Here is a 22,447-nt window from a genome sequence, read left to right on the forward strand (position 1 = left end):
TTTTACTATACTTTTGTGGACAGGCATCAAATATAGCCTGACAGTATTATATAGCCCACCTATCTGACCACCTAACTCGGCTGCCTATCAGCCAGATAGGATAGTCAGATTTTCTGATCATGTTTATTGTAATGATAGATCATCAATAGATTTATGGCTTTTTAGGTCAATTGAGAACATATGATACAGATCAACGTTTTGAATTAGAGATGCACTGAATCTTTTCCAAATTAAATTCCAAGCTAACTAGACTTTATAATAAAACAATAATTTCTCTAGTGAGGACCAGGAAAATGGTCCTCACAATGTCTATATTTGAATTATTCTATAGTAGTCTGTAAACATTTGGTCCTTACTCACTCGCACTCTCTCACTTGCTCTTTTGTATTCTTTCTTTTTTAGCCTGGAATAAACATGGTGGAGTACCTCCATGAGGCCAAGGCATGTAAACCATACCCCCACATCCTGACGCTTGGCAATGATCATGGTGCATTTCAGGTCTTTGTGATAATAGCTGGACAGGAATATATGAAATCCCAGGAGGGGAGTCTAAATTAGTCAAGTTTATTCAAAGTAGAATACTTGCTTGCAAGTAGAGCTAATGGCTCTCAATAGCAACTTAGACTTTGAATTTCGTGAATTTGTTCAAGAGAGTTGACTGTTGGCATGTTGAATGTTAAGCCAGTTCATTCATAATTATTGTTTTGATAAGAATGTTTTCTACCTAAGTGATATTAACGCTATTGTTGATATTAATTAATGTAATATAATAAATGTTTTCTAAGATTCCATTGTTGTTTTGTTTTTGTATTTTTTATTGCATAATATATGCATAAATATATCATGTATTCTGCTCTAGGTTTGTAGTTTAACAGTTTTATAGCTATGGGTAGTCTATTGCAATTTATTTTCTTAAATTGTACTGTAATGTGTTAGAATTATCTGGCATATGGGTTAATTTGACCCAACATTTGGGTACACTATATAACCAATATGTAGTTGAATCAACCCAGCATTGTAATTAATTTGACCCAACATTTGGGTACACTATTTAACCAAAATATGTAGTTAAATCAACCCATAATTGTAATTGGTTTTAACCCTGCATTTGGGTAGAATATTTAACTCATCTGTTGGGTTAAATATGACCGACCCATCATGCTGGGTCAAATTAACTAATGCTGGGCTGGTGCAATATTTAACCAGCGGCTGAGTTATAAAACAACCCAAGTTGAGTTATTTTTAACCCAGCATTTTTTAGAGTGTAGTAGCATGTTGGCTTGGGCAAGGCGATGGATCACCATGGCAACCAGCTGGTGTCGCGACTGCTTTTATACGGCATACTGGCGACGCTCCAACTGACGACGGTTGGTGATGAAATTTACATTCACGTTTAACGTTGAGAACACGAGTCAGACAGAGCGTTTTTATTGTACACACTTTTGTTGAAAACGGAACTCGAAACACAATGATATTTATAAACGAGTAGTCACAGAATGACATTTCCAGACCTAGCTCATTAATTATGCAAAACAACAGCCAATGGCGGTTCTCCAACTGCACACAAAGCAATATTTGAGTCGGTCATTCACAGATTGTTTGAAGTATATAGACATGATATGACTTTGTTTGCTTAATAAGCAGTTTAGATCGTTGGATTACTCTGCAGTAATTGTGGCACATTACTGCAGAGCAATCAGGGTTAAGGTGCCTTGCTCAAGGGCACTTCATCCATGACCCGTGCTGGCTGGCATTGAGATTTGAATCGTCGACCTTCTGAACACAAGCCCAGCGCTTTAACCACTAGGCCACAGCGGACCCCGAGCCGCCTTGGGCGTAATAGACTGGGTTCTAAAGGGTCAGTGCCAGAGGGTCAGCCGGGATTTGAGCAATAGTAACTCCAAAAATAAAGCTAGATAACACAATAATACACAACAAAAACGTGATAACGTAATAAAAAACATGCCTTTAGAAATGTTTTATGAACGGAGTTATCTCATTTTGGAACCAAAGTCTTCATATAGGCTACTTTATAATGGCACTGATTGATGCAAGTAAACAGGCATGAAGCAAGGCACGAGAAGAAAATAAATGAAGTAGCAATACAAATAAGTGATGTGTTTTGAAGAAGAGAGAAAAAATCATGAAATGAGAAGGAAATGTTATTAGCAGGGGTCTACTCCTCAATCCTCATGAAGTCAACCAGATGCTCTTATTTGTAAAAGTAACGTTAATATTTCAGCCAGGGATAGTAATAAAACGAGAGAAATCACCTTTAAATGAATTCACAGGTTTTACACAGGTCTAAATGCTTTCTCAAAAGACTTAAGAATGGCATTGATACAACTCTGTTCTTTCTGTTCAGAAAAACCTGAGACCACTTTACATTTATTTTGGAACTGCTCTTTCACAGTTACATTTTGGTGTGAAATTTGTGATTTTATCAATTGTTATGTAAATCCTAATGTTGATTTTACATACATTAAATGTAATTTTTGGTTTTCATGAATGTGAAAAGAAAAGTGATATTTATTTTATAAACCTTATTTTTCTGTTAGCTAAATTTCACATTCACAAATCTAAATTGTCTAAATGCACTCCTCTTTTTTTGAGGTTTAAATGCGAGTTGAAAATGTACTTTGAGTAGCCTGTTGAGTTCTCTAAAAACTTAAAAGCTACAAGAACAGTGACTGTGTTTAAGGACTTTGCACCTAATCTGGATTGGAAGACTGAAGGAATTTAGTCTGGACTGAGGGAATCTGGAGCTTGTATTGACAATGATAATGGTTGTTGTAAATGTTTGTTTTTTGTTATCTTCTACAAGCATTTAATTAAAAAAAAAGATATATATATAAATATATTTCAGGCAGGGATTCGAGCACTTCCGGTGGGACGGGTTCACTTCCTGCGGTTGGTGTATAGCGTCGCATATGCAGGTCATCTCTTCTGATGCACATGGATGTGTAGTAAAGCTCTCACATTAACGTGTGTCTCTTGTAGACGTACAAAAGAAACAAAAGCCGATGCTCGCCGACGGCATCAGCCCGTTGTCCGAGCGCAGAGACCCAGCGCGCCCTTACGAGCGACTCTAGTAGCATGTTGGCTTGGGCCAAGGCGATAGATCACCGTGGCAACTTGCTGGTGTCGCGACTGGTTTTATACGGCATATCGGCGACGCTCCAACCGACGACGGTTGGTGAGGAAATTTACATTCACGTTTAACGTTGAGAACACGAGTCAGACAGAGCGTTTTTATTGTACACACTTTTGTTGAAAACGGAACTCGAAACACAATGATATTTATAAACGAGTAGTCACAGAATGACATTTCCAGACCTAGCTCATTAATTATGCAAAACAACAGCCAATGGCGGTGCTCCAAGCAATATTTGAATCGGTCATTCACAGATTGTTTGCCTCCAAATAAAGAGCTTTTGCTTATATCGTGTCGTCATTCTTTTCACCACCTAATCAATGAAAACAACGGGACTTGATGTACACATTTGAAAAAGCAAACTCTCTGTTCGATGTGGAACGGGGCTTTTAGGACATCTAGTGTAAGGAAAACAACGTTGCATGATATTACCAATCCTGTTTCGGAGCTACAGTATATACTCGTTTATGCTCTTTCGCAAATGCAACGCTTGGGGGGTGATGTGAAATTGTCATGAGATATCTTCTTTTTGATAAACGCATGGCTTTTACCACAAGATGACCTCTACCACTAGATGTCGTCATCACTTCTTCGATCGTTCCTAACAATTATTTATTAATAAAAATTAAAATCATATTTATTACAGTCTCTTATTCATATTTATTACAGTCTGTTGTTCATACAACGCTAATCAATATTCGGTTATGTGTGTTTGTGTGGCACTTTTAGGAGTGTCATTCATCAATTCAGTAAGTACTTTTAAACTCTTTTTATACTGGCTTTTACTTCTGTAAAGAAAATGAGAATCTGATTTGTCTTCTCCTTTCAATTGAACGTTTGCACCCCTTCGCCAGTAGAGGGCGTTGTTTGATAACCGTTGACAGTTGTAAAGGTTTCCTAATGGGTTTTAGCTGCTGAATGAATTAATTCTTTAGGTTCGAGCACACAGGCTGATCTCAGACCACAGTTTCTTAGGGAGTGCCTTAAAGAAAGATTTATTCTGCATACTCACTTTGCCATCCAACTCTTGAAGTAACTTTCTTGAACAAATATACATACATATGTATATATATATATATATATATATATATATATATATATATATATGTATATATATATATATATATATATATATTTAGCCTGTATATCGTGTACATATTGAACAAGATATTATTATGAAGGGATTGAGGGATTTAAGCAATAGTAACTCCAAAAATAAAGCTAGATAACACAATTGTTCCGCCCTTCGGCGTTTTAATTTGTTTCCTAGTCGGACCCGTTAGTACGGGCAAGCGTTCGAGCCGAGCAACAGTGCGGAAATCACCCTCGTGTCTGCGTCATCACAGAGTTTGGTTAAATCTTTGTCTGTAAGTCCTTTTTTCGTCAGAATTGTGGTTTCTGTATGATGTATGTTTACTTTAAGTAATGTGTGTTATTACGTTCGTGACTCTTTCAGTTTCATCGCGTATGCTCTAGTTTGAAGCTTTTTTGTTTTCTGACTCGCTGATTTATCTGCTCAGCAACGAGCCTCGACGTTTCGCCTTAGATTAAAGGCGGGCGTACACGGTGCGAATTCTGATGGTCGGAAGATCGTATGTCCACGCACACGTCACGAGTGAGTTTATCTGAAAATCATACGGACGAGGTGATATACGACACGATTTTACGACCTGGGCCCAGTTTTTCAAAAGGTTTAATCCGGATAAAATTGATCCGGATTTAGTAATCCTTTTTTTGCGATCCGTGATCACGTAATCCAGCTTACTTTTGGAGCCAGTTTTTTAAAGCAACATCGGATTGGATCAATCTGATCCAGATAGGAACTTTTCAGGATCACCAAATCTGGATAACCAGTGCTCAAACAGGATAGGAACTCACAATGTAGAACTATAGATATGTAAAGAGCAACAAGTAGAATAGCCAATGTGGGGGTCAATATAAGTTTATTTTGATTTGAAATGAAAACACACACATTTAAAAAAAACTAAAAACAAGAAAAACCCCACCCCATCCTCTTCCTGCAGTCCGCTCATCTGACACCTACAACACAAACACTGTACATTGAGGATATTTATAACAAGTATCAAGTACAGATATATTGAATAAAAAAAAGACTTACTGTCAAATACTACACAATAATTTCAGACTTCCTCATCTGATGTGGAGAGACCAGCTTGTCTGAGCGTAGCCTTTAGGATGCGGATCTCAAGTCTAGCCTTGGTTTGCTGCAGTTTGGTCAGAGTCAGTTGTTCCTCTGCCAGACGAAGCTGTGCTTCTGCCCTTTCAGTCTCTTTTTGCAGAAGTGCCTTGTAATCATCATCTTTGTTTGATGAAGGGCACTTCAAGCCTTTCCTCTGAGATCCTGTGGCAACTACCACTGGCTCAACCAATGAGGATCCAGCTTCTTCCTCAGGAACAGAGCTGAGATTCAATATAAATACGCTCTCTGGATCAGCCTCAGGAGGAACTGGCAGATTCTCCTCCTCAATCCAAGGCTTGCCATCCCCTACAACACCTTGAAAACCATGGAGAGCTTGCGACTTCTCACCTCCAATGATGTCGAGGACCACATCTGTGTAATCTCCCCTCTTAAATGGCTTGTTGCCTGTTTGTGGGTTTTTGGCTTCAGCATGGTCCTTTGTTGCCCTGGCCTTAAGATTCTTCCACCGCCATTTGATTTGGTCTGTGGTCCTCTTCTGGCCAGACCCTATGGCATTCACATTTTCTGTGATTAAAATCCAAACATCATTTTTCTTTTTGTTGGTATCCTTAGCAGAATTAAAACTTCCCACTATTGCTCCATAATTGCACCGAACACCCTCTAGGTGGGTTTGAAAAGACCAACTACACAGCCATATAAATCAGCCTTTCTCAGAGGATTCACAGAGAGACAGTGAAATGGCCGGTGTTGTCCACCGCCACCACCACTTTGCCAGGAGAGGATACCGTCAAAGGGTGTATGTTGAACGTACCAAGCCACTGGAGCAATACACCACTGAGGAGCTGTATGTCCGGTTTCGCTTTGGGAAGGCCAAAACTTCAACACAGAACCCAAAGGAGTCACGGTCTGTCTGTGGAAGACCAGATCCTCATTGCGCTCCGATTTTATGCATGTGGGACTTTCTATCAAGTTGTTGGTGACTATATGGGAGTGGTGAAATCAGCTGTGTGTGATGTGGTGAGAGATGTGTCAATCGCACTGGCCAGCCTGGTCAATGAATTTGTTTCTTTTCCAAAGGACAACCAGATTGCCCAGGCCAAGCGCAGCTTTTTTCTTTTGGGGAATATGCCCAATACTATTGGAGCAATCGACTGCACACATGTGCATGTACAAGCACCTTGTGAGAATGAATGGGAGTTTATAAACAGAAAGGGCAGGCACAGCATCAATGTCCAACTTGTGTGTGATGCTGACCTCATCATCACCAACTGCGTTGTCAAGTGGCCTGGGTCTGTCCATGATGCACGCATCCTGAGGGAGAGCGCTCTATATAGAGACCTCCAAACCAACCGACCGGATGGCATAATATTAGGAGACAGTGCCTACCCACTCCTACCATGGCTGATGACTCCTTTTCTAACAGCAAATACACTGGCGCAGGCACGCTTCAACACTGCTCATTGCAGAGCAAGATGTGCAATTGAGCGTTTTAAATGGAGTTCTTAAGAGGCGCTTTGCATGCCTTATCTACCTGAGAGCGGAACCACAGAAAGCATGCAACATAACCCTTGCCTGTATTGTCCTGCACAACATCGCTACTAAGCGCAATGTCCCTCTCTGTGCTGACAATGATGCACCTGAGCCCCTTGGAGACACTAACCAACCGCCTGCATTCTGCCAGAACGAGCAAAGAGGACGTGCAACAAGGGACACAATAGTTAGACACTATTTCTGATTTGGATTTGTTTTGTATTTCAAAAATCATTGTGATTGCCATTCTTTGCATTTTTTTGGTTATTCTGTAATCATTGCATGCATCACTAATAAATATTCTAAAAACAAAAATAATTTTGATTGTGATATATATATATACATCAATTAGTGACAGAATAAAATTTATTGTTTTTGGTCAATTTTGACAGCTGTTTGGACAAACTCTTTCTACTTTGCTGTAGGCCTTTACTGAAAGGCTGAATATGTTAAAGCCTACCTAATCACTGTAGCCTGACGGATGAACAAATAAAAATAAAACCTTATGAATAAATAGGATATCTTGTAAAATTCTGCATGATCCAAATATAGTATTATTTGATACTTTTTTAAAGTTTTCATTACATTTTGGGCATGAAATCCACGCTGAATCCACCCTTCTGATGGGATCAATTTAATCCAGATTTTTTGGATCAAAGTGATCCAAATCCTACAAAAAAGTTCTGAAAAACCCAAACTAAAGGTTTGATCAGGATCAAAACCAAAATTGGATTACGTGATCTAATCCGATTATGTGATCCGTTTTTTCTTTTTGAAAAACACATTTTCAAGATTTGATCCAATCCGTTATCCAAAATCCTAGTGGATTACTTTTGAAAAACTGGGCCCTGCCGATTTCCGAAGCAATCGCACAAAGTTCCGCGCCAAAAACATGGAGTCAGAGGAAGATTTGCTTTTTTTGTGGCAGCAATGGCTTGCGAAAGAATAAAAAATTAAAGAAAAAGAAGGGCATGGCAAAGAGTTTGGCTGAAGAGCAGAGAAAAGCATGGACTTTCAGTTCTTCAAAAACAGCCGTGTATCTGTGTGCGCATGCTTTGATGTGGTCGTGGAAGATATAGCAAAGTATATAACCATAGCGTGTCACGCAAGTTTGTGCATATAGCAACGTCGTTTTTATATATTTTTTGAACAAATGTTATTGCTGGATAGTCTAGGTATAATAATTGTATACATACTGATTTTACAGGCCAAATGTTTGATATGGAATAGCCTACATATTGTATTGTGGGAGAAAAGTGATGCAGAGTCAGCATGATGCAAAAAACTGCCTTTAGGCCTTTTGTTATATGTTTAAATCCGCTGTAAAATATCATCACGGATGACCCTGTCATGGTACACGCTGCTGGAAACATCATACAGCGCTCGCTGTTCCTGCCAGAGTTCGGCGAGTTTATCCTCTTTTTCAATAGTCTATCTTCTTCTGTGGTTTCCTAGTTCGTGATTGGTCAACTTCAGATAGATCAACAAATCGGCTCGTTCAACCGCACACATGTCACGAATTCAAACCGATAGCTCACGAACTTTTTAGACATGTTTAAAAATGTTCGGGAGGTCGGGAAGTGCTCGTAAGGCACTCTGCTCGGATCGTAATTCCTCGCACTTGATACGAGCCGCGACCATACGAGCATACACGATTTCCACACGATTGAAAAAAATCCACACGATTGAAAAAAATGCGAACTCGTACGACAGCAAAAATCGCACCGTGTACGCCCGCCTTTAGTAGTTGATTTATTTACATCTGTTGATTCGTATATATATTATACATGTAACAGTCTAACAGGTAGTTTGGTGATATTGCGGATGTTTGTTTTATTACTATACATTAAGGACACCTGTAGTTTATTGTGTGAAAGTGTTGATATAGAGAATGCTGTATACTGTATAGAGAGTTACTGGGTAATTCATGTTTATTGTGTAAGAGACACTTCAGATGTTACACTTTTGTAATGTTATTTTCTGTTTATTATTTCATTCTTACAGACTTAAATGGAGAAAACACTAAGAAATAAAACTGAGGAAGAAAAGAGTTCAAAAGATAAAACATCATTCCTCAATAAGAAGTCTGGAGTTTCTCTTCATTGCTGTTAACTATCTGTCTAGCTGTACAAATCAGACGTCGTACATGCGAGGGCAGAATAACAATAAAACACAACAAAAACGTGATAACGTAATAAAAAACATGCCTTTAGAAATGTTTTATGAACGGAGTTATCTCATTTTGGAACCAAAGTCTTCATATAGGCTACTTTATAATGGCACTGATTGATGCAAGTAAACAGGCATGAAGCAAGGCACTAGAAGAAAATAAATGAAGTAGCAATACAAATAAGTGATGTGTTTTGAAGAAGAGAGAAAAAATCATGAAATGAGAAGGAAATGTTATTGGCAGGGGTCTACTCCTCAATCCTCATAAGGTCAACCTGATTCTCTTATTTCTAAAAGTAACATTAATATTTCAGCCAGTGATAGTAAAAAAGCGAGAGAAATCACCTTTAAATGAATTCACAGGTTTTACACAGGTCTAAATGCTTTCTCAAAAGACTTAAGAATGGCATTGATACCCTCTGTTCTTTCTGTTCAGAAAAACCTGAGTCCACTTTACATTTATTTTGGAACTGCTCTTTCACAGTTACATTTTGGTGTGACATTTGTGATTTTATCAATTGTTATGTAAATCCTAATGTTGATTTTAGGAGCACTTCCGGTGGGACGGGTTCACTTCCTGCCGTCGGTGTGGTGTCGCATATGCAGGTCATCTCTTCTGATGCACATGGATGTGTACACAAGTAAAGCTCTCACATTAACGTGTGTCTCTTGTAGACGTACAAAAGAAACAAAAGCTGATGCTCGCCGACGGCATCAGCCCGTTGTCCGAGCGCAGAGACCCAGCGCGCCCTGACGAGCGACTCTAGTAGCATGTTGGCTTGGGCAAGGCGATAGATCACCGTGGCAACCAGCTGGTGTCGCGACTGCTTTTATACGGCATACTGGCGACGCTCCAACCGACGACGGTTGGTGATGAAATTTACATTCACGTTTAACGTTGAGAACACGAGTCAGACAGAGCGTTTTTATTGTAGACACTTTTGTTGAAAACAGAACTCGAAACACAATGATATTTATAAACGAGTAGTCACAGAATGACATTTCCAGACCTAGCTCATTAATTATGCAAAACAACAGCCAATGGCGGTGCTCCAAGCAATATTTGAATCGGTCATTCACAGATTGTTTGCCTCCAAATAAAGAGCTTTTGCTTATATCGTGTCGTCATTCTTTTCACCACCTAATCAATGAAATCAACGGGACTTGATGTACACATTTGTAAAAGCAAACTCTCTGTTCGATGTGAAACGGGGCTTTTAGGACATCTAGTGTAAGGAAAACAACGTTGCATGATATTACCAATCCTGTTTCGGAGCTACAGTATATACTCGTTTATGCTCTTTCGCAAATGCAACGCTTGGGGGGTGATGTGAAATTGTCATGAGATATCTTCTTTTTGTTAAACGCATGGCTTTTACCACAAGATGACCTCTACCACTAGACGTCGTCATCACTTCTTCGATCGTTCCTAACAATTATTTATTAATAAAAATTAAAATCATATTTATTACAGTCTCTTATTCATATTTATTACAGTCTGTTGTTCATACAACGCTAATCAATATTCGGTTATGTGTGTTTGTGTGGCACTTTTAGGAGTGTCATTCATCAATTCAGTAAGTACTTTTAAACTCTTTTTATACTGGCTTTTACTTCTGTAAAGAAAATGAGAATCTGATTTGTCTTCTCCTTTCAATTGAACGTTTGCACCCCTTCGCCAGTAGAGGGCGTTGTTTGATAACCGTTGACAGTTGTAAAGGTTTCCTAATGGGTTTTAGCTGCTGAATGAATTAATTCTTTAGGTTCGAGCACACAGGCTGATCTCAGAACACAGTTTCTTAGGGAGTGCCTTAAAGAAAGATTTATTCTGCATACTCACTTTGCCATCCAACTCTTGAAATAACTTTCTTGAACTAATATACATACATATGTATATATATATATATATACATATGTATATATATATATATATATATATTTAGCCTGTATATCGTGTACATATTGAACAAGATATTATTATGAAGGGATTGAGGGATTTAAGCAATAGTAACTCCAAAAATAAAGCTAGATAACACAATAAAACACAACAAAAACGTGATAACGTAATAAAAAACATGCCTTTAGAAATGTTTTATGAACGGAGTTATCTCATTTTGGAACCAAAGTCTTCATATAGGCTACTTTATAATGGTACTGATTGATGCAAGTAAACAGGCATGAAGCGAGGCACGAGAAGAAAATAAATGAAGTAGCAATACAAATAAGTGATGTGTTTTGAAGAAGAGAGAAAAAATCATGAAATGAGAAGGAAATGTTATTAGCAGGGGTCTACTCCTCAATCCTCATGAAGTCAACCAGATGCTCTTATTTCTAAAAGTAACATTAATATTTCAGCCAGTGATAGTAAAAAAGCGAGAGAAATCACCTTTAAATGAATTCACAGGTTTTACACAGGTCTAAATGCTTTCTCAAAAGACTTAAGAATGGCATTGATACCCTCTGTTCTTTCTGTTCAGAAAAACCTGAGTCCACTTTACATTTATTTTGGAACTGCTCTTTCACAGTTACATTTTGGTGTGACATTTGTGATTTTATCAATTGTTATGTAAATCCTAATGTTGATTTTAGGAGCACTTCCGGTGGGACGGGTTCACTTCCTGCCGTCGGTGTGGTGTCGCATATGCAGGTCATCTCTTCTGATGCACATGGATGTGTACACAAGTAAAGCTCTCACATTAACGTGTGTCTCTTGTAGACGTACAAAAGAAACAAAAGCTGATGCTCGCCGACGGCATCAGCCCGTTGTCCGAGCGCAGAGACCCAGCGCGCCCTGACGAGCGACTCTAGTAGCATGTTGGCTTGGGCAAGGCGATAGATCACCATGGCAACCAGCTGGTGTCGCGACTGCTTTTATACGGCATACTGGCGACGCTCCAACCGACGACGGTTGGTGATGAAATTTACATTCACGTTTAACGTTGAGAACACGAGTCTGACAGAGCGTTTTTATTGTACACACTTTTGTTGAAAACGGAACTCGAAACACAATGATATTTATAAACGAGTAGTCACAGAATGACATTTCCAGACCTAGCTCATTAATTATGCAAAACAACAGCCAATGGCGGTGCTCCAAGCAATATTTGAATCGGTCATTCACAGATTGTTTGCCTCCAAATAAAGAGCTTTTGCTTATATCGTGTCGTCATTCTTTTCACCACCTAATCAATGAAATCAACGGGACTTGATGTACACATTTGAAAAAGCAAACTCTCTGTTCGATGTGAAACGGGGCTTTTAGGACATCTAGTGTAAGGAAAACAACGTTGCATGATATTACCAATCCTGTTTCGGAGCTACAGTATATACTCGTTTATGCTCTTTCGCAAATGCAACGCTTGGGGGGTGATGTGAAATTGTCATGAGATATCTTCTTTTTGATAAACGCATGGCTTTTACCACAAGATGACCTCTACCACTAGACGTCGTCATCACTTCTTCGATCGTTCCTAACAATTATTTATTAATAAAAATTAAAATCATATTTATTACAGTCTCTTATTCATATTTATTACAGTCTGTTGTTCATACAACGCTAATCAATATTCGGTTATGTGTGTTTGTGTGGCACTTTTAGGAGTGTCATTCATCAATTCAGTAAGTACTTTTAAACTCTTTTTATACTGGCTTTTACTTCTGTAAAGAAAATGAGAATCTGATTTGTCTTCTCCTTTCAATTGAACGTTTGCACCCCTTCGCCAGTCGAGGGCGTTATTTGATAACCGTTGACAGTTGTAAAGGTTTCCTAATGGGTTTTAGCTGCTGAATGAATTAATTCTTTAGGTTCGAGCACACAGGCTGATCTCAGACCACAGTTTCTTAGGGAGTGCCTTAAAAAAAGATTTATTCTGCATACTCACTTTGCCATCCAACTCTTGAAGTAACTTTCTTGAACTAATATACATACATATGTATATATATATATATATATATATTTAGCCTGTATATCGTGTACATATTGAACAAGATATTATTATGAAGGGATTGAGGGATTTAAGCAATAGTAACTCCAAAAATAAAGCTAGATAACACAATAAAACACAACAAAAACGTGATAACGTAATAAAAAACATGCCTTTAGAAATGTTTTATGAACGGAGTTATCTCATTTTGGAACCAAAGTCTTCATATAGGCTACTTTATAATGGCACTGATTGATGCAAGTAAACAGGCATGAAGCAAGGCACGAGAAGAAAATAAATGAAGTAGCAATACAAATAAGTGATGTGTTTTGAAGAAGAGAGAAAAAATCATGAAATGAGAAGGAAATGTTATTGGCAGGGGTCTACTCCTCAATCCTCATGAAGTCAACCTGATTCTCTTATTTCTAAAAGTAACATTAATATTTCAGCCAGTGATAGTAAAAAAGCGAGAGAAATCACCTTTAAATGAATTCACAGGTTTTACACAGGTCTAAATGCTTTCTCAAAAGACTTAAGAATGGCATTGATACCCTCTGTTCTTTCTGTTCAGAAAAACCTGAGTCCACTTTACATTTATTTTGGAACTGCTCTTTCACAGTTACATTTTGGTGTGACATTTGTGATTTTATCAATTGTTATGTAAATCCTAATGTTGATTTTACATACATTAAATGTAATTTTTGGTTTTCATGAATGTGAAAAGAAAAGTGATATTTATTTTATAAACCTTATTTTTCTGTTAGCTAAATTTCACATTCACAAATCTAAATTGTCTAAATGCACTCCTCTTTTTTTGAGGTTTAAATGCGAGTTGAAAATGTACTTTGAGTAGCCTGTTGAGTTCTCTAAAAACTTAAAAGCTACAAGAACAGTGACTGTGTTTAAGGACTTTGCACCTAATCTGGATTGGAAGACTGAAGGAATTTAGTCTGGACTGAGGGAATCTGGAGCTTGTATTGACAATGATAATGGTTGTTGTAAATGTTTGTTTTTTGTTATCTTCTACAAGCATTTAATTAAAAAAAAAGATATATATATAAATATATTTCAGGCAGGGATTCGAGCACTTCCGGTGGGACGGGTTCACTTCCTGCGGTTGGTGTAGCGTCGCATATGCAGGTCATCTCTTCTGATGCACATGGATGTGTAGTAAAGCTCTCACATTAACGTGTGTCTCTTGTAGACGTACAAAAGAAACAAAAGCCGATGCTCGCCGACGGCATCAGCCCGTTGTCCGAGCGCAGAGACCCAGCGCGCCCTGACGAGCGACTCTAGTAGCATGTTGGCTTGGGCCAAGGCGATAGATCACCGTGGCAACTTGCTGGTGTCGCGACTGGTTTTATACGGCATATCGGCGACGCTCCAACCGACGACGGTTGGTGAGGAAATTTACATTCACGTTTAACGTTAAGAACACGAGTCAGACAGAGCGTTTTTATTGTACACACTTTTGTTGAAAACGGAACTCGAAACACAATGATATTTATAAACGAGTAGTCACAGAATGACATTTCCAGACCTAGCTCATTAATTATGCAAAACAACAGCCAATGGCGGTTCTCCAAGCAATATTTGAATCGGTCATTCACAGATTGTTTGCCTCCAAATAAAGAGCTTTTGCTTATATCGTGTCGTCATTCTTTTCACCACCTAATCAATGAAAACAACGGGACTTGATGTACACATTTGAAAAAGCAAACTCTCTGTTCGATGTGGAACGGGGCTTTTAGGACATCTAGTGTAAGGAAAACAACGTTGCATGATATTACCAATCCTGTTTCGGAGGTACAGTATATACTCGTTTATGCTCTTTCGCAAATGCAACGCTTGGGGGGTGATGTGAAATTGTCATGAGATCACTTCTTTTTGATAAACGCATGGCTTTTACCACAAGATGACCTCTACCACTAGAGGTCGTCATCACTTCTTCGATCGTTCCTAACAATTATTTATTAATAAAAATTAAAATCATATTTATTACAGTCTCTTAATCATATTTATTACAGTCTGTTGTTCATACAACGCTAATCAATATTCGGTTATGTGTGTTTGTGTGGCACTTTTAGGAGTGTCATTCATCAATTCAGTAAGTACATTTAAACTCTTTTTATACTGGCTTTTACTTCTGTAAAGAAAATGAGAATCTGATTTGTCTTCTCCTTTCAATTGAACGTTTGCACCCCTTCGCCAGTAGAGGGCTTTGTCTGATAACCGTGGACAGTTGTAAAGGTTTCCTAATGGGTTTTAGCTGCTGAATGAATTAATTCTTTAGGTTCGAGCACACAGGCTGATCTCAGACCACAGTTTCTTAGGGAGTGCCTTAAAGAAAGGTTTATTCTGCATACTCACTTTGCCATCCAACTCTTGAAGTAACTTTCTTGAACTAATATACATACATATGTATATATATATATATATTTAGCCTGTATATCGTGTACATATTAAACAAGATATTATTATGAAGGGATTGAGGGATTTAAGCAATAGTAACTCCAAAAATAAAGCTAGATAACACAATAATACACAACAAAAACGTGATAACGTAATAAAAAACATGCCTTTAGAAATGTTTTATGAACGGAGTTATCTCATTTTGGAACCAAAGTCTTCATATAGGCTACTTTATAATGGCACTGATTGATGCAAGTAAACAGGCATGAAGCAAGGCACGAGAAGAAAATAAATGAAGTAGCAATACAAATAAGTGATGTGTTTTGAAGAAGAGAGAAAAAATCATGAAATGAGAAGGAAATGTTATTAGCAGGGGTCTACTCCTCAATCCTCATGAAGTCAACCAGATGCTCTTATTTGTAAAAGTAACGTTAATATTTCAGCCAGGGATAGTAATAAAACGAGAGAAATCACCTTTAAATTAATTCACAGGTTTTACACAGGTCTAAATGCTTTCTCAAAAGACTTAAGAATGGCATTGATACAACTCTGTTCTTTCTGTTCAGAAAAACCTGAGACCACTTTACATGTATTTTGGAACTGCTCTTTCACAGTTACATTTTGGTGTGACATTTGTGATTTTATCAATTGTTATGTAAATCCTAATGTTGATTTTACATACATTAAATGTAATTTTTGGTTTTCATGAATGTGAAAAGAAAAGTGATATTTATTTTATAAACCTTATTTTTCTGTTAGCTAAATTTCACATTCACAAATCTAAATTGTCTAAATGCACTCCTCTTTTTTTGAGGTTTAAATGCGAGTTGAAAATGTACTTTGAGTAGCCTGTTGAGTTCTCTAAAAACTTAAAAGCTACAAGAACAGTGACTGTGTTTAAGGACTTTGCACCTAATCTGGATTGGAAGACTGAAGGAATTTAGTCTGGACTGAGGGAATCTGGAGCTTGTATTGACAATGATAATGGTTGTTGTAAATGTTTGTTTTTTGTTATCTTCTACAAGCATTTAATTAAAAAAAAAGATATATATATAAATATATTTCAGGCAGGGATTCGAGCACTTCCGGTGGGACGGGTTCACTTCCTGCGGTTGGTGTAGCGTCGCATATGCAGGTCATCTCTTCTGATGCACATGGATGTGTAGTAAAGCTCTCACATTAACATGTGTCTCTTGTAGACGTACAAAAGAAACAAAAGCCGATGCTCGCCGACGGCATCAGCCCGTTGTCCGAGCGCAGAGACCCAGCGCGCCCTGACGAGCGACTCTAGTAGCATGTTGGCTTGGGCCAAGGCGATAGATCACCGTGGCAACTTGCTGGTGTCGCGACTGGTTTTATACGGCATATCGGCGACGCTCCAACCGACGACGGTTGGTGAGGAAATTTACATTCACGTTTAACGTTAAGAACACGAGTCAGACAGAGCGTTTTTATTGTACACACTTTTGTTGAAAACGGAACTCGAAACACAATGATATTTATAAACGAGTAGTCACAGAATGACATTTCCAGACCTAGCTCATTAATTATGCAAAACAACAGCCAATGGCGGTTCTCCAAGCAATATTTGAATCGGTCATTCACAGATTGTTTGCCTCCAAATAAAGAGCTTTTGCTTATATCGTGTCGTCATTCTTTTCACCACCTAATCAATGAAATCAACGGGACTTGATGTACACATTTGAAAAAGCAAACTCTCTGTTCGATGTGAAACGGGGCTTTTAGGACATCTAGTGTAAGGAAAACAACGTTGCATGATATTACCAATCCTGTTTCGGAGCTACAGTATATACTCGTTTATGCTCTTTCGCAAATGCAACGCTTGGGGGGTGATGTGAAATTGTCATGAGATATCTTCTTTTTGATAAACGCATGGCTTTTACCACAAGATGACCTCTACCACTAGACGTCGTCATCACTTCTTCGATCGTTCCTAACAATTATTTATTAATAAAAATTAAAATCATATTTATTACAGTCTCTTATTCATATTTATTACAGTCTGTTGTTCATACAACGCTAATCAATATTCGGTTATGTGTGTTTGTGTGGCACTTTTAGGAGTGTCATTCATCAATTCAGTAAGTACTTTTAAACTCTTTTTATACTGGCTTTTACTTCTGTAAAGAAAATGAGAATCTGATTTGTCTTCTCCTTTCAATTGAACGTTTGCACCCCTTCGCCAGTAGAGGGCGTTGTTTGATAACCGTTGACAGTTGTAAAGGTTTCCTAATGGGTTTTAGCTGCTGAATGAATTAATTCTTTAGGTTCGAGCACACAGGCTGATCTCAGACCACAGTTTCTTAGGGAGTGCCTTAAAGAAAGATTTATTCTGCATACTCACTTTGCCATCCAACTCTTGAAGTAACTTTCTTGAACTAATATACATACATATGTATATATATATATATATTTAGCCTGTATATCGTGTACATATTAAACAAGATATTATTATGAAGGGATTGAGGGATTTAAGCAATAGTAACTCCAAAAATAAAGCTAGATAACACAATAATACACAACAAAAACGTGATAACGTAATAAAAAACATGCCTTTAGAAATGTTTTATGAACGGAGTTATCTCATTTTGGAACCAAAGTCTTCATATAGGCTACTTTATAATGGCACTGATTGATGCAAGTAAACAGGCATGAAGCAAGGCACGAGAAGAAAATAAATGAAGTAGCAATACAAATAAGTGATGTGTTTTGAAGAAGAGAGAAAAAATCATGAAATGAGAAGGAAATGTTATTAGCAGGGGTCTACTCCTCAATCCTCATGAAGTCAACCAGATGCTCTTATTTGTAAAAGTAACGTTAATATTTCAGCCAGGGATAGTAATAAAACGAGAGAAATCACCTTTAAATGAATTCACAGGTTTTACACAGGTCTAAATGCTTTCTCAAAAGACTTAAGAATGGCATTGATACAACTCTGTTCTTTCTGTTCAGAAAAACCTGAGACCACTTTACATTTATTTTGGAACTGCTCTTTCACAGTTACATTTTGGTGTGACATTTGTGATTTTATCAATTGTTATGTAAATCCTAATGTTGATTTTACATACATTAAATGTAATTTTTGGTTTTCATGAATGTGAAAAGAAAAGTGATATTTATTTTATAAACCTTATTTTTCTGTTAGCTAAATTTCACATTCACAAATCTAAATTGTCTAAATGCACTCCTCTTTTTTTGAGGTTTAAATGCGAGTTGAAAATGTACTTTGAGTAGCCTGTTGAGTTCTCTAAAAACTTAAAAGCTACAAGAACAGTGACTGTGTTTAAGGACTTTGCACCTAATCTGGATTGGAAGACTGAAGGAATTTAGTCTGGACTGAGGGAATCTGGAGCTTGTATTGACAATGATAATGGTTGTTGTAAATGTTTGTTTTTTGTTATCTTCTACAAGCATTTAATTAAAAAAAAAGATATATATATAAATATATTTCAGGCAGGGATTCGAGCACTTCCGGTGGGACGGGTTCACTTCCTGCGGTTGGTGTAGCGTCGCATATGCAGGTCATCTCTTCTGATGCACATGGATGTGTAGTAAAGCTCTCACATTAACGTGTGTCTCTTGTAGACGTACAAAAGAAATAAAAGCTGATGCTCGCCGACGGCATCAGCCCGTTGTCCGAGCGCAGAGACCCAGCGCGCCCTGACGAGCGACTCTAGTAGCATGTTGGCTTGGGCAAGGCGATAGATCACCGTGGCAACCAGCTGGTGTCGCGACTGCTTTTATACGGCATACTGGCGACGCTCCAACCGACGACGGTTGGTGATGAAATTTACATTCACGTTTAACGTTGAGAACACGAGTCAGACAGAGCGTTTTTATTGTACACACTTTTGTTGAAAACGGAACTCGAAACACAATGATATTTATAAACGAGTAGTCACAGAATGACATTTCCAGACCTAGCTCATTAATTATGCAAAACAACAGCCAATGGCGGTGCTCCAAGCAATATTTGAATCGGTCATTCACAGATTGTTTGCCTCCAAATAAAGAGCTTTTGCTTATATCGTGTCGTCATTCTTTTCACCACCTAATCAATGAAAACAACGGGACTTGATGTACACATTTGAAAAAGCAAACTCTCTGTTCGATGTGGAACGGGGCTTTTAGGACATCTAGTGTAAGGAAAACAACGTTGCATGATATTACCAATCCTGTTTCGGAGCTACAGTATATACTCGTTTATGCTCTTTCGCAAATGCAACGCTTGGGGGGTGATGTGAAATTGTCATGAGATATCTTCTTTTTGATAAACGCATGGCTTTTACCACAAGATGACCTCTACCACTAGACGTCGTCATCACTTCTTCGATCGTTCCTAACAATTATTTATTAATAAAAATTAAAATCATATTTATTACAGTCTCTTATTCATATTTATTACAGTCTGTTGTTCATACAACGCTAATCAATATTCGGTTATGTGTGTTTGTGTGGCACTTTTAGGAGTGTCATTCATCAATTCAGTAAGTACTTTTAAACTCTTTTTATACTGGCTTTTACTTCTGTAAAGAAAATGAGAATCTGATTTGTCTTCTCCTTTCAATTGAACGTTTGCACCCCTTCGCCAGTAGAGGGCGTTGTTTGATAACCGTTGACAGTTGTAAAGGTTTCCTAATGGGTTTTAGCTGCTGAATGAATTAATTCTTTAGGTTCGAGCACACAGGCTGATCTCAGACCACAGTTTCTTAGGGAGTGCCTTAAAGAAAGATTTATTCTGCATACTCACTTTGCCATCCAACTCTTGAAATAACTTTCTTGAACTAATATACATACATATGTGTATATATATATATATATATATATATATATACATATGTATATATATATATTTAGCCTGTATATCGTGTACATATTGAACAAGATATTATTATGAAGGGATTGAGGGATTTAAGCAATAGTAACTCCAAAAATAAAGCTAGATAACACAATAAAACACAACAAAAACGTGATAACGTAATAAAAAACATGCCTTTAGAAATGTTTTATGAACGGAGTTATCTCATTTTGGAACCAAAGTCTTCATATAGGCTACTTTATAATGGCACTGATTGATGCAAGTAAACAGGCATGAAGCAAGGCACGAGAAGAAAATAAATGAAGTAGCAATACAAATAAGTGATGTGTTTTGAAGAAGAGAGAAAAAATCATGAAATGAGAAGGAAATGTTATTGGCAGGGGTCTACTCCTCAATCCTCATGAAGTCAACCTGATTCTTTTATTTCTAAAAGTAACATTAATATTTCAGCCAGTGATAGTAAAAAAGCGAGAGAAATCACCTTTAAATGAATTCACAGGTTTTACACAGGTCTAAATGCTTTCTCAAAAGACTTAAGAATGGCATTGATACCCTCTGTTCTTTCTGTTCAGAAAAACCTGAGTCCACTTTACATTTATTTTGGAACTGCTCTTTCACAGTTACATTTTGGTGTGACATTTGTGATTTTATCAATTGTTATGTAAATCCTAATGTTGATTTTAGGAGCACTTCCGGTGGGACGGGTTCACTTCCTGCCGTCGGTGTGGTGTCGCATATGCAGGTCATCTCTTCTGATGCACATGGATGTGTAGTAAAGCTCTCACATTAACGTGTGTCTCTTGTAGACGTACAAAAGAAACAAAAGCTGATGCTCGCCGACGGCATCAGCCCGTTGTCCGAGCGCAGAGACCCAGCGCGCCCTGACGAGCGACTCTAGTAGCATGTTGGCTTGGGCAAGGCGATAGATCACCGTGGCAACCAGCTGGTGTCGCGACTGATTTTATACGGCATACTGGCGACGCTCCAACCGACGACGGTTGGTGATGAAATTTACATTCACGTTTAACGTTGAGAACACGAGTCAGACAGAGCGTTTTTATTGTACACACTTTTGTTGAACACGGAACTCGAAACACAATGATATTTATAAACGAGTAGTCACAGAATGACATTTCCAGACCTAGCTCATTAATTATGCAAAACAACAGCCAATGGCGGTGCTCCAAGCAATATTTGAATCGGTCATTCACAGATTGTTTGCCTCCAAATAAAGAGCTTTTGCTTATATCGTGTCGTCATTCTTTTCACCACCTAATCAATGAAATCAACGGGACTTGATGTACACATTTGTAAAAGCAAACTCTCTGTTCGATGTGAAACGGGGCTTTTAGGACATCTAGTGTAAGGAAAACAACGTTGCATGATATTACCAATCCTGTTTCGGAGCTACAGTATATACTCGTTTATGCTCTTTCGCAAATGCAACGCTTGGGGGGTGATGTGAAATTGTCATGAGATATCTTCTTTTTGATAAACGTATGGCTTTTACCACAAGATGACCTCTACCACTAGACGTCGTCATCACTTCTTCGATCGTTCCTAACAATTATTTATTAATAAAAATTAAAATCATATTTATTACAGTCTCTTATTCATATTTATTACAGTCTTTTGTTCATACAACGCTAATCAATATTCGGTTATGTGTGTTTGTGTGGCACTTTTAGGAGTGTCATTCATCAATTCAGTAAGTACTTTTAAACTCTTTTTATACTGGCTTTTACTTCTGTAAAGAAAATGAGAATCTGATTTGTCTTCTCCTTTCAATTGAACGTTTGCACCCCTTCGCCAGTAGAGGGCGTTGTTTGATAACCGTTGACAGTTGTAAAGGTTTCCTAATGGGTTTTAGCTGCTGAATGAATTAATTCTTTAGGTTCGAGCACACAGGCTGATCTCAGACCACAGTTTCTTAGGGAGTGCCTTAAAGAAAGATTTATTCTGCATACTCACTTTGCCATCCAACTCTTGAAATAACTTTCTTGAACTAATATACATACATATGTATATATATATATATATATATATATATAATATATATATATATATTATATATATATATATATATATATATATATATATATATATATATATATATTTAGCCTGTATATCATGTACATATTGAACAAGATATTATTATGAAGGGATTGAGGGATTTAAGCAATAGTAACTCCAAAAATAAAGCTAGATAACACAATAAAACACAACAAAAACGTGATAACGTAATAAAAAACATGCCT

At 37.6% G+C, this 22,447-nt stretch overlaps 1 pseudogene across 1 annotated transcript; it reads left to right on the forward strand.

The window, feature by feature from the left end:
* Positions 1-6,052: 6,052 nt before the first annotated feature.
* Positions 6,053-7,281, forward strand: LOC306899224 (putative nuclease HARBI1; annotated as a pseudogene). The gene is made up of 2 exons: positions 6,053-7,012; positions 7,271-7,281. The product of its transcript is annotated as a putative nuclease HARBI1 (transcript).
* Positions 7,282-22,447: the final 15,166 nt, after the last annotated feature.

Source organism: Barbatula barbatula (genome assembly GCF_947034865.1).
Source record: "Barbatula barbatula genome assembly, chromosome: 10".
Classification (NCBI taxonomy): domain Eukaryota; kingdom Metazoa; phylum Chordata; class Actinopteri; order Cypriniformes; family Nemacheilidae; genus Barbatula; species Barbatula barbatula.